Raw genomic sequence first — 11,794 nt, 5'->3', positions numbered from 1 at the left:
AATAGGCCAGGTGTTTCATTGCAAAGCATCCAATCGCACAATGGCTTTTTAAATAGGTGACCAGTAAATGCTAATAGCTGGTTGGTTTATATGAAATTTGCACTACATAACCCTTTAGTCTAAGTGATCCTATTCCCTACAACCTCACAGTTTGACAGCCCTCGCTCTAGATTGTTTAAAAGAGAATAATGAGGACGCATGTATGAGGTCTGCTATCTAGTATAGCAATGAACCAAAATCCAGCCCTGTTTGCCAGGCAAGTTAGAAAGTGTTATCTGTCCATTCCATATCAGCCAGTGCATGGTGTATCGGAAAATGAAGCTTGGTTGAGTTCTGGTACCTAGTATAGCAATTAACCTAAATCCAGCCCTGTTTGCTGGGCAAGTTGGAAAGTGTTATCTGTCCATGCCATATCAGCCAGTGCATGGTGTATCAGAAAATGAAGCTTGGTTGAGGTCTGGTATCTAGTGTAACAATGGACCTAAATCCAGCCCTGTTTGCTGGGCAAGCTGGAAAGTGTCATCTGTTGATGCTATATCAGCCAGTGGATGGTTTATCGGATAATGAAGCTTGGTTGAGGTCTGGTACCTAGTATAGCAATGAACCTAAATCCAGCCCTGTTTGCCGGGCAAGTTGGAAAGTCTTATCTGTCAATGCCATATCAGCCGGCAGATGGTGTATTGGAAAATGAGGACACTTGGTTGAGATCTGGTACCTAGTATAGCAATGAGCCTAATTCCAGCCCTGTTTGCCGGGCAAGTGGAAATGTTTATATGTCGATGCCATATCAGCTAGTGGATTGTATATCGGAAAATGAGGACGCTTGGTTGAGGTCTGGTACCTAGAATAGCAATAAACCTAAATCCAGCCCTGTTTGCCAGTTGGAAAGTTTTATCTGTCGATGCCATATCAGTCAGTGGATGGTGTGTAGGAAGCTTGGTTGAGGTCTGGTACCTAGTGTAACAATGGACCTAAATCCAGCCCTGTTTGCTGATGCCGTATCAGCCAGTCGGTGGTTTATTGCAAAATGAGGATGTTTGCAAAAATTGTTATCAAAACATAATGCCAGGAATGTTGGTGTTTATATTTAAAAATAGAGAAAATCCCCTTAAACCTGTATAGATTTAGTTTTAAAAAAAAGCTGTTCTATTATACTTCCAGTGTCAGCAGTAAGTCACTGGCCTTTTAGTGTAACCTGAAGTAGAAACATAGGATGTTGTTTTATGGCCACATCAGTATTAACTTCCAGAATGCATATGTTGCGAGTTAAAGTCAAAGAGAGAGAAATTGAAAGCAGGCCGAGCTCGGCATTTATGGGATGCACATTTCCGCTCATTGTGTCACACTCGCTATTCCTAAATTCTCCTAAATGCTGTGCCTGGAATGCAAAACCTCACAACCTGTTCTTGGGATCTTAGTTTCCATGGCAACCACAAAAAGCTGCTTTTTTTCCCCTGTGAAGCAGAAACTGTGATAGATACACCATTGAAAGACAATGTTCAGATTCAGCAGTTCCTGAGTAGATCATTGATCTGGCGTGTAGTAAAAAAATGCCACTAATTCAGGATTTGGACAAATCCGAGCCTTTTTCCACATTATTCATGTACTATCAGTGGCAGCATATAGTGAATAATGTGCCTGTTATCGTAAAATGTAAGGATGTTATAAATCACTGTGGAATTCCATGACCATCTGAAGGAAAATGGTTGAGGGCCAAGAGCTTTGGAGCCAAGTGAGGGTAATGGAGCTGAGGTGACTTCTTATGTCCTAATGTTTTACTACAGGAGGTAAATAATTCATGTGAAACCATCACTAAGCACCGATTATAACTGACATCACTAAGAACCATTTATATGGATATTGGTGGCATTCGTTTATTATAAGGATAGTATAACTCAAGACCATATAAAAAGTACAAGGTCAAAGGCCGAGTGCTTTTATACAGATTTGCTCATCACTATTCTCCACCACCATGAGAACTGGGGTTAATTTTCCCCATGTAAGTAGTGCCATGTCATTCATGTAGTTCAGGCACTGTCAGTATAGGGCAATCTGGGCAATTTCCTACCAGCAGAAGTCCCGGATCAAAGGTGGAAGAGGAATTTTCATTCTTATGGTTGTACATAGCCGTGGAGCAGGTCCCGTGAGAGCTCCAGGATTTACAGAATACCACGCAAGAGTATGGGTAGATGGCTACAGGCATCTTCGGGAATAGTCCTCATTGGCTGAAATAGTTGGCTGGTGTTTCATTAGACTTTTTCAAACCTGGCTGCTCTACAAACTGTACCCTAGCAACAAAGTCTACCTTAGCTTCATTCTGCTTGCCTCTTATCTCTATGCTCTCCAAGCAAGACTGTTTCATGTTGTTGGCCGCAACATGGCAACAGATACAATCATTTGTCCACAAGAAGTCTTTCTAACCAGTGAACCAAATCTAAAATCAAATTTGAAAACAATCATCGAAACTACAACTTTTCAGAGATCAGTGTGGGACTGGCCCATTAGGATAGATCCCAGTGCGCCCAGTTGCTCCAGGGCTGTGCAGCAGGTATGTGAGTGACAGATGGAGGTGGTTGGTGGCTCTAAAGGCTAGGTCCTCTAGCAGAGCTACTCTGCAGGAAGAATGGCCAAACTTCCATGTGGTTGCAGCACCCCCACACCTGTCCCTTTAAAGGAGAATGAAAGGTAAAAACTAAGTAAGCTTTATCTAAAAAGCTCTATGTAAATACAGCCATAAGCACTCACAGAAACACTGCACTGACTTCTCTGTCAAAAGATTTCTTGTGTCTGTAATTCATGTGCCAGAGACATGCAGCTCCCTCCTCTCTCCCCTCTCCTGCTCCCTCCTCCCTCAAGAATGCTAAGAACTCCCCCCCCTTAGGAATGTTGATCTGAGCCAATCAGCAGAAAGCTGACTCTAACTCTCTGCGCATGTACAATTCTCGGTCTCGGTTTTGGTGCAGGAGTGAGGCATTATGGGAACTTTCTTTACACAGCTCAGCATTTTTTCTTCCTGTCTGGCTTCTGATCATCTTAACGGGAGAAATATGGGGAGCCTTAAGGGCACTATTGAGAGAACTGAAGGTATGCCTGCAGCTTGAGATTAACTCTTTATTAGCCTTTCCTTCTCCTTTAATGGTGGTCTTATGCCTTCAAAAAGTCATGGGCAGTGTTTTTTAGTAAATAAACGCACTAACATAGATAATTTACTTATGAAACGGGACCAGGGAATGTGCATTGATCAATCCCCCTCTATTGTATGCCCTCCAGTGGGCCCTTGGGTCTCCTGTCCAACAATGGATGAGATGAGCAGGGGAAGGGCTGGGGAAGAATTTGTGTCTGTATCGGTTTCTAGGTTGCTGTTGCCAATAAAAACCTCCGTTTCATTCTGCTCTCCTGCTTCAACATTAACGACATGATTATAATGCTCACTGCATGGCAATTGTCAGGACTCCTCTCACACAACAAACCTTAATCTGCTTTGATACATCTAAAATCACGTCAGTAGCAGCTCCCTGAAAAAGACATAACTTTCCTTTTGTTCCTCAGCAATAGAAATAAAAAGCCTCATCATTGAATGAGCCACATCTTAGCGCCTAATTGCTCTGAAAATGAAAGCTTTGTGCGCACATAAGCACATTCCCATTTGTGCTGGCCTCTCGGCGAAACTGCCGCTTCCTAGTGTTGATATGGACAAAAATGACCGGGAAATTCTTTATCTCGCTCGGCACTAATGGATTCAAAATTGGGAAAGATGAAATAAATGAGCGCAGCCGCACTGATTACAGAGCCTTTATTTAATTACATTAGGAACAGATGGCTCAGATCAGCTCGTCCTGCTGAATTAGCTCCTACAGCCAATTATATTCCCAATCGGAGACAAGCACATCATTTCTCTTTGACCGGGGACTTGTCTTTTTATAAAACACAGGGCGTCTTCATCCAAGTCGTCTCGTTTTCACACTGCTCCAATGACTCGTACATTTTCCTGACAATAATCATAAATACAATATTGGCAAAATTAAATTAAATGGCAGGTGTCTAAGGCAATATAGAGCGATTTCTATCTATTTCCATTTCTTATCTATTGGATAACGTTTTGGCAGGTTGATATCTTTTTCAGTCTTTGTAGGGAATCTCCATCTGACTCTAATCATGTTTTGCGCTTGACTAGAAGTAATACGGATTTCAAAAATAAGTCATGTTTAATCTGAGATCCAGCTAGAACATAAACATTAAAGGGATTTTTTCAATAGGGAACCCTTTATTTTTAAAGGAGACATATCATATAATAATGATGAATGTAGCAATGAATTATACTCCTCTGGATATAGAAGGGTTGTGATTAAAAAAAAGTTGTTTTGGACTGATTTATTCAGAAAATTCCACCAAAACCCCACTAGCCCCACCCATCTGTTCCACTTCCTGTTGGCTGAATTCTCTGGATGTGCAGGGGGGCCAGCTGCACTCAGTACAGGCACTGTAGGATAGGAACCAATCAGTAGCTAGGCTGACCTGTTAAGGAACTGAAGCCTGTCTTTGATTGTGTGAGTGCAAGGCTGTGATTGGCTCTCCCCCTCCTACTGTGCTTCTGGTAGGGACTGTTAGGACACGCCCACCCTTCATTTGAAACACGGACAGAGACCTGATAGGATCTATAGGGAGCTCCAATAAAGGGGCAATTTTTGCAGCCAGTATTCAATTTCAGCCCAAAGTGAAACCAGCACCGTATTTTATTCATAACTGCCTACAAAATGAGGGTTTTTTCCATTTATCTGTAGCCCACTTTAGAACGGTGCTGCTACTGGTGCCTCCAATGGCTTACTTTTGATGCTACAGGAGCTCTGAGCCCCCACTCACTATGGGGCAAGAGGTACAATATTACTGGCGTGCCTCCACCCAGGGTAGGTAGAACTATAACTCCCCTCCTTGGGAAACTCTGTGAAGTCCTCCTTGGACAGGGACTCCCTGTAACTCCCGGTACCTTTCCCCTCCCTTGGGGTAGCTGCTTACGAGGCAGTTGAGGATCCTCTGGGTATGAAGAGTCAAGACACTGGTTATGATGATGGACCAGATGAACTTGCTTTATTGAGAGCAGGCAGGACTTCCAGGGTATAATACATGAACAGTTACGGTGACACTTCTCAGAGAACCTCTTTCTCAGGGCTCCCCCCGGTACTCCCACCAGGTGATCCTATGTAGGAGCTCCCCCTGGTACTCTCGCCAGGAGACCCTCTCTCAGGGCTCTCCCTGGTACTCCCGCCAGGCTGACCCTCCACAAGGCCTCACCCCGGTACTCATGCCTAAGTAGCCTTTGATTAGGAATCTCCTGGTATGGTCACCTAACTAGCCACTACATGCCCTAAACTCCAGCCATGAGTGCTGGGGGGTTTTAACCCCTCTTACTCTTGGTGGGGCTACTTCTGCCCATACTTATTTTCCTGCCTGTCACTCCTAGAGCGAGGTCCCAGGACTAAAAACCTGCTGAACATGGAAGTCATCCCCTTTTATATCCCAACACACCACCCAGTGGCTGCTGTCTGAACTGCAGGGAAACTCCCTCTAAGCCCATAAACTTACAGGACCACCTTAGGTGTCCAAATCCCACAGGGTCACCCTTTAGTGCCTGTCTAACGGGAACCCACCTAAGGGATTACTTTTGGAGATCCCTACATGTCCAATATGTCTCCTTTACATTTAATTTCACTGTAAGTTTTTACTAAGTAAAATTAATACAGGTATAGGACCTATTATCCAGAATGCTCCGGACCAAGGGTATTCCGGATAAGGGGTCTTTCCGTAATTTGAAATCAATAAAACATTAATTAAACCCAATAGGATTGTTTTGCATCCAATAAGGGGTAATTATATCTTAGTTGGGATCAAGTACAGGTACTGTTTTATTATTACAGAGAAAAGGGAATCATTTAACCATGAAATAAACCCAATAGGGCTGTTCTGCCCCCAATAAGGGTTAATTATATCTTAGTTGGGATCAAGTACAGGTACTGTTTTATTATTACAGAGAAAAGGGAATCATTTAACCATTAAATAAACCCAATAGGACTGTTCTGCCCCAATAAGGGGTAATTATATCTTAGTTGGGATCAAGTACAGGTACTGTTTTATTATTACAGAGAAAAGGGAATCATTTAACCATGAAATAAACCCAATAGGCTGTTCTGCCCCAATAAGGGGTAATTATATCTTAGTTGGAATCAATTACAAGGTTCTGTTTTATTTCTACATAGAAAAAGGAAATCAGTTTTAAAATTCTGAATTATTTGATTAAAATGGAGTCTATTGGAGACGGGCATTCCGTAATTCGGAGCTTTGTGGATAACGGGTTTCCGGATAAGGGGTCCAATACCTGTATAGGAATACTCTGCACAGAATTATTTATTAATGAAAATATTACCCGTGTTTTAAAAGATAAGTGAAACAGTTCTCCCATGGGGCCAAATTATCACAATAAAAACATTAATATGAAACATAATTCATTTTATTTGTATATCGTTTTTGAAATTTTTTAATGAAAATGAATACAATTTAAAAGAATAAAATAGTTTTACTGAGCAAGGGGTTTTGAAAAAATTATTCCGCAATCAATTCAGTAGAAATAGATATAGCAGCATATTTCACTGGAAGTTTCTACTAATTTTTGTTAAATACTCTGCACAGCAATACTCAGGGGTTGGACTGGGGGGTGCAGGGCACATTGGGGCTGCCCCGCACCTCCCAAGATGCCCCTACCGGCCGTGTCCCCCGCAGGGGTGCCCCCTTAACCCCCCCAATAGGGGCCCTAGCCATTGGGTGACGTCCTACCCTGATTGCGCGTAAGTGAAACGTGTCAGGGGAGGGACACCTGCGGGCGGGGGAGTGCCAATAGGGGTTGGGTCTGGGCCGCCCCAGGGGCCCCGCACCCCCAAGGTGCCCCCGCTGGCCACGTCCCCCACCACGCCCCCCTAACCCCCCTCAGGGGCCCCTTTCGGCATAAGTGAAATGCGTCAGGGGAGGACACCGGCGGTCAGGGGAGGGGGCCACCGTTTTTTTCCTGGTGTCCCGATGTCTCGATGGCCCAGTCTGACCCTGCAAGTGTGATGCACCTATTGATGTTGTGCATGATAGGAACCCTGCAGCAAGCACCTTGTGGGAGGAGGCAGTACTCCAGGGTTCATCAGTAGTGATGAGCGAATCTGTCCCATTTTGCTTTGCCGTAAAGTTCACAAAACAGCGAAAAAGTAATGAAACGCATTTGTTGCACTATTTTCTTATCGCCTGCGTCTTATTTGACGTGCCCGCGCCCATTTTTTGCGCGACTGCGCCCATTCTTGAGGCAACTGAGCCCAATTTTGACACAATCATGCACATTTTTGACGCGACTGCACCCAATTCTCCGCAGGAAAATTTGTTTTTACAGAAGTTTCGCAAAACAATTCGCCAATAGCAAAATGTGGACAATGGGAATGGGAGGCAGGAAGGGCCGAGTGGCGCCGGATGCAGCAATACAGAAGTGTGAGGAGCACATTTTGGCACAAGTACCTTTAATGAAAGTGGTTTTATGTGCAACTGACTGCGAGAAATTGCAGGGACCACAATTGCACTTGTGGACAATTTGTATATGAGCCCTTGTGTTGCACTGACGTCTCTTCCAACGTAAAAATGATTGGCTCTGCGATGGCAATTTTTAGTATAAAACACATTTTACACAGCTACATATGTACTGAAATCCAAATTCTGTTAAAAAAAAATCCTGACTTTCTGACAAAATCTACTTTTTCTCTCAAATATGAAATCATATTGTAGCATGGTAACATATATGGGAGCTTGCACTCTATTGGTTCCCTGCCCAGTATATACTATAATTACCAGGGAACCATAACAGAGTTGTGATATAGAAGCAGAGGATAAATAGGAACGTGCAACCTTAAAGGAACAGTAACACCAAAAAATGAAAGTGTATAAAAATAACTAAAATATAATGTGCTGCTGCCCTGCACTGGTAAAAGTTGTGTGTTAGAAAGTCTACTATAATTTATATAAATAAGCTGCTATGTAGCCATGGAGGCAGCCATTCAAAGGAGAAAAGGCACAGGCACATAGCAGATAACAGATAAAACACTATTGTATTCTACAGAACTTATCTGTTATCTGCTATGTAACCTGTGCCTTTTCTCCTTTTTTCCAGCTTGAATGGCTGCCCCCGGGGCTACACAGCAGCTTATTATATAAACTATAGTAGTGTTACTGTAGCAAACACACCAGCTGTACCAGTGCAGGGCAACAGTGCATTATATTTTTATTACTTTATTAAGTTCTTTCATTTTTTGGTGTTACTGTTCCTTTAAGAAAACAAAGATGTTGGTGTAACCTTGGTTGGTTCAACCTTGAAACTCAAAGGGTTTCTCGAGCATAAGCCTCAAGGGGTTTCTGTTAGGGGAGATGCGGGACCCTCACTACAACTGGCTGATTAGGAAGAACAACGCGGCTCCAGTTTCCAGATATTTCCGTGAGTGCTTCATGAGTGAAATGGATGTTCCTAGAAGGAGGTTTCCCGCTGTGAGGAGGAAATAAAGGGAAATGATTTTTCCAAGGGGAAATAGTCTGGAAATTGAACATTTTTATCCTCTCCTGGTTGGACATTGGAATCTGTCCTGTTTCCTTAAGATTTATGTATTTTACAGATTAGAAATGACAGGGTTTCAGGGTATGTTATTGATATATATATTAAGGGATAGTTCATCTGAAAGGTAATATTAAATATGTTATAGAATATTCAGTTCTTAACTGGTCTTCATTTTTTCAAACTTTCAAATGGGGGTCACTGACCCCGGCAGCCCATAAGCTGTTGCTATGAGAGGCTACAGTTTTATTGCTATTGTCATCTTTTACTACTTATATTCCTATTCAGCCCTCTCCTATTCGTATTCCAGTCTCTCATTCAAACCACTTCCTAGTTGCTAAAATAATTTGGACCCTAGCAACCAGTTAGCTGCTGAAATTGAAAACTGGAGAGCTACTAAACAAAAGATAAATAGTTTAAAAACCACAAATATTGAAAAATGAAGGGCAATTGCAAATTGTCTCAAAATAGCCAATGTAATTTGCAAATTGGTCTTTATGTGTTCATTATGTAGCTTTTTAGTTTTACTTTGTGAGCTTACCATTTCATTTCTATTGCTACTTTATATTTCTAATTTTAATATTCAGTTCCTCTCCTATTCCTGTTCCTGTGTCTCCTTCATACAACTGCCTGGTTGTTAGTGTAAACAAGACCCTAGCAACCAGATAGCTGCTGAAATCCCACATTGGGTAGTTGTTGAACAAAAAGCAAAATAATTGTCATACTATTAGATAATTTAAAGGTGAACAACCCCTTTACACAAGTACTGCCATCACAACCCCCCATAGAGGCACCAAGTTTGCCAGTAACCCATAGCAACCAATAAGATTTTTGCTTTATACAGGTGACCAGTAAATTCTGCCTGCTGATTGGTTGCTATAGGTTACTGCTCCTGGGCAGACTTAGTGCCTTTTATAACATAAGTGTGGAAAATATTTTATTTTTTAGGGTGAAGACACACAGAGCTATAGTAGCAGCTACTTGTCATGGCTACAAAAACAGACAATGCTGATCATTTACTGATAACTGTCACTACATGTGTTTTAGCAGAGGCAATTCTCAGTATTGTCTATGGCAAGGGATTTTCTGGCATTTAGTAGCCGTGACAAGTAGCAGCTACTAAGTAGCTCCGTGTGTCTTCACCCTTACCGTTATGAGAGAGCGTTTTTATGCATGCCTTTTGTAAACAAATCAGTAATAGCCATAGGCATGCATAGTAGCAGCAATGTAATGCTCTCCATTAACCTGGAGATGGCGCTGGTGCCTAAGAAGCTGGGCTGTCTGTCAGCTGGAATGTGTCTGGCACCAGCAAGTGATGTGTCTGACTGGCTTGTATACAGAAGCAGACAGCAGAAGACAAAGAAAACTGCAGACAGCAGCGGAGCTGAGAGAGGACGCTTCATCATCAACATCAGCAGCTAATCTGGCTCTTGTGATTCATCTGCAATGCAGATCCTATCAATTTTCTTGCTGTGACAGCAGCCGGCTAGATGCTGATTAAGGAGATTCTGGGGGGCTCTTGGGGGGTAGATAAACAGAGAGAAGGGAGCAGCAGTTCGGGGAGAGAACTGGATTAGGCAGGGACAAACTGGAAGAGGGAGTATAATGCCCACAGTGTGTTTCTGGATAAACCATGTAGTGTTCTAGAAAGACATTAGGAAGTCAAGCCAGTGCGTTCTAATCCATCAGCCGTCAATAGTTGGTTTCTTTAAATCCATTCATGGAGAGATCTTTATTGCCTCCATATTGCTGCCCTGTTACATTGTACTCCCGGGCTACGCAAAGCTGTTTTTATGGAAGGGCAACCTTTAGCCTTCAAGCTGTTCCAGATCTTCTACCTACAGAACTAAACTTACCAGCAGCCCCTAGAAAACTACAAGCATGATGGGAGTTGTAGTGTTACTATTCCTATCTCTGCTACAAGCTATACAGAAGATTCTATTTTATCTAATGGGATTGAAATTGGTAGCTACTGTGTGCATCAGGATTAGGTACAAAGCACCCGTCGTTCAGTTTGTGGTGGCACCGTACAATTGCAAGTATAATGATTAACATCCATGGTGCTGGGGAAACACTCAACACAATGGCAAGCAACACACTGCCGTGGGCAAAGGAGGCGTTGGGGAAATTAATCATCTGAGAAATGCTCACTGGAGTAGTGGGGGAGAAGCAATACATGGACTTCACTTTCACACATCTCATTAGCCTTAGAGAGACCAAGATGTACCTTCTCCTCAGTCACTGCCTTTTGGAGTTAATACTAAAGGTTTATTGGGAAATATAATTTCCCCTTAGAGTCACAGTTGGCTTCATGACTGAGGGCAGCAGAGACATGTTCCTCCTCAAATGCTTTTTGAAGGCTCCTAATGAAATTTGTTTGGGAGCCATTGAAGTGGAATAGACACCTTAAATTACACCCACATGAACCAAGAGCAATGGGTTTCATTACAGAGAGTCCACATTAATCCATACCACCTTGATGGTTAGCTGGGTATATGAATATACAGTATATTTACCCCAAATGCCTTCCAAAACACTTGCATTAACTGTTGCTTAAAGGGCCGGCACATTGAGCTATTCATTAAAAAATATATAAACTTTATGTTTGATCCTTTCTGGTGGACCTTTGGGTTTTGGCCATCCAGTAGGCCCAGGTGGCAATCTTTAGATTCTGGCAAATGCCAAAGGGGCTTCTGTAAGATGCCACAGACAGTCACAGACTAAGCCATTGACATTACTCCACTAATGAACCTCCCTGGGGGCTTCTAGAATGCTTATACTATGCAACAGGGGGACATTATACTCTGTGTCATCCACATTTACCCAACTGTTGGCAGTTACCTATATTTATGTGAGTCAATGGGAGTATGAATGTAGAGGCTCAACCCCCATGAAATTTGTCCTGTCTTGAGCCACTGAGACATTTGCCATTATGTCCATTTCATTACATTCATGATATGTATATAGCGCTGAGATTATAAATGATTCAGTGCCCCAGAGGTGCTTACAATCTTACCCCCATATGTAATAAAAGACTTTAAATATGCCCCATAGCAGCCAATAAGATTTATGCTTTTAAACAGGTGACCAGTAAATTCTGCTTGCTGATTGGTTGCTATGGGTAACTGATCCTGGGCAAATGTAAGGCCTTTTATTAGATAGCCCCTTTAG

At 42.5% G+C, this 11,794-nt stretch overlaps 1 pseudogene; it reads left to right on the top strand.

The window, feature by feature from the left end:
- The first annotated feature begins 8,442 nt into the window (after positions 1-8,442).
- The window catches only part of LOC101735133, a 198,146-nt pseudogene continuing 194,794 nt past the window's right edge, over positions 8,443-11,794 (top strand).

Source organism: Xenopus tropicalis, chromosome 5 (genome assembly GCF_000004195.4).
Source record: "Xenopus tropicalis strain Nigerian chromosome 5, UCB_Xtro_10.0, whole genome shotgun sequence".
In the NCBI taxonomy this organism is placed as follows: Eukaryota; Metazoa; Chordata; class Amphibia; order Anura; family Pipidae; genus Xenopus; species Xenopus tropicalis.
Note: the sequence above shows the minus strand (reverse complement) of the source record. Positions and strands in the feature narration are given on the sequence as shown.